The 2,259-nt window shown below is 41.6% G+C and overlaps 1 pseudogene; it reads right to left on the reverse strand.

The window, feature by feature from the left end:
- Positions 1-498: 498 nt before the first annotated feature.
- On the reverse strand, positions 499-1,772 carry LOC102874709 (annotated as a pseudogene).
- Between the last annotated feature and the right edge of the window lie 487 nt (positions 1,773-2,259).

Below are 2,259 nucleotides of genomic sequence, written 5' to 3' on the forward strand. Positions count from 1 at the left end.
AATTAAGCATTTTTATAACATTATTCAAAGGTTACAGAGTTTCAGACATATATTTCAAAATACATCCCTAAAATTTTAACTTTTGTCTATTTTTTTAAAAGGGTCTCATCTTGAGATATAAGTGAACCACATAGCTATAATATGAAATTATGGTTTTTAAATGGCACTAACACTTCTGTCTTTGGTATAATGCACTACAAATTTAACAATTAGTTGGCAAAAGGGAGAACAACCTAGATTCAGTTTAAGCAACTTAAAAATTTGTAACAGTCATTATTTCATTATCTAAGCAATATTGCCTACTTGGGCATATGTACTGACCTTATATTTGGAAAGAATTTTCCATAAATGGTGGTTATTGTGTCCATTCATGAGATAGAGAACAAGTAAATAATACAGCAAATAAAAAACAGTAAAAAAATCAAGGCACACGCCCAATTTTTTTTAATAACTTCCACTTGTAATGATCTTCTTATATGATGTTCTAGAATGACTGTTCTATATGTAACTAGAGTTTTTTCGATCCTTTTCCCTCTTGCTACCAGTAGGAACAGAATAAGATTGGTTCTGGAATATTTCAGAGGATGCTTTCTTTTTAGAAAAAGCAATTATTTCTTCTTCTAAAAGTTTTCTCTTTTCTTCAAGCTTCATTCTCTCTTCTTGGTGAACTCTTTTAAGATGTTCAAATTTGGCCTGCAGCTCTCTTTCCTCTTCTTTCAATATGGCTTCCTTCTCCTTTACTCGTTGCACAAACATCTGTTTCATCTCATCTTCCTTCTTCTGGCGTTCACCTTAGAATTCATGTCTTTTGGCTTCGTAAGTCTCTTGAAGACTGACTGGCTTGTTCTCTGGGCCCATGTCTTTAAAGCCCAGCTCCTCCAGTTTGCAACGCCTGTAAAGTTCATAGTGTCTAGTGTGAGTTTGTTCTCGAAGATCTTCCATATTTGTACAAATGAGCATTTCTCGGAGCTTTACAAAGTCACAATGGTTCTCATTTTCCACTTGTATGACACCCCATGGATACTGACGAGATTTGACCATCTTGTTTCCAACTTTGACCTCATCCATACTTCCTATAACAGCAAAAGGTAAATGTGCATTCATTGAAGAATTGATTTTAGCAATGGTCTCATCATCTGTTGGGAAATGATATATCTGGACACCATTGCTAACCAATTCACTCATGAGCTTGATCTTGAATTTCTGTAATTCACTTTTAGAAATTGCATCTGCTTTGGCAAACACTGGTATAATGTTCACCTTACTGTCAAGGTTCTTCATGGTTAAGAGATAAAGGCACACATGGATGCGAGAGTCATGATAGTTGTACAGGGACCGTTTGATCTTCAGTTCTTCTTGGAGATAGGCCTCAAACTGAGCATCTATGTAGTCAATGATGGGTTGATAGCTCGCTTCTTTGTTTATTTGGTCACCAAATCCCACTGTATTCACAATGGTCAACTTCAATCGAACATTGCTTTCCTGGAGTTCATACGTCTGAGCCTTAAGTTTAACATGCGGGCAAAAATGTGAGGATTCGTGGTCTTCAAAGTTAGTAATAAACAATGTGTCAATCAGTGTTGATTTCCCAATTCCAGTTTCCCCCACGCAAAGAATATTAAAACAGAAGCCTGGCCAGACATAGTTAAGGATCGGATATTGTCTCTTTTATTTTGTTGCTGTTCATCCTCAAGTATTTGTGAGGGCACACACATTGATTTTGTTGACATGTTTGTTTGAAAAAGCGGGTGCCGCATTTCGGAGGAGGCCATCACCCGCAGGAGTGGAGCTAAGGGCAGCACGGGGGCCCAGCCGCGGCCATAGTCTCGGTCCCCGCGGCGAGGTCTGGGCAGCAGAGGTGGAGCCTTGAGGATAGAGGGGGAAAGGGCGGGGCCCGGAGGGAGGAGGGCAGGCGGGCTGGCGGGAGGGCGCCCACCAAGGGAGGCTGCGAGTGGAGCCCCTGCGGCCGGGAGGGGGCGCGAGGAGAGCTGGGAGCGCAGGATTCTAAAGGGCGCGGGGCAGGACTGTGGGAGGACATCAGGTCCCTCTGTCCAGTGCCTAATACAGAGTCAAACCTAGCACCCTCTGTGACAAAGGCGCGCAAGCGGGAAGGGGAAAAGGCCCCAAAAGTCAGGGTCAAGAGCCCTTAACGTTAACTACACAAGTCATTTAGCATGTTGAACGAAGCCCTCCCGGAGTGGATGTCGGGCCTCTATATTTTTTTAAATTTCTTTATTTTTCATTTCAATGAACATCTAC

This window comes from Elephantulus edwardii, unplaced genomic scaffold (assembly GCF_000299155.1).
Source record: "Elephantulus edwardii isolate Elephantulus edwardi_28Jun2011 unplaced genomic scaffold, EleEdw1.0 scaffold00355, whole genome shotgun sequence".
Lineage (NCBI taxonomy): Eukaryota > Metazoa > Chordata > Mammalia > Macroscelidea > Macroscelididae > Elephantulus > Elephantulus edwardii.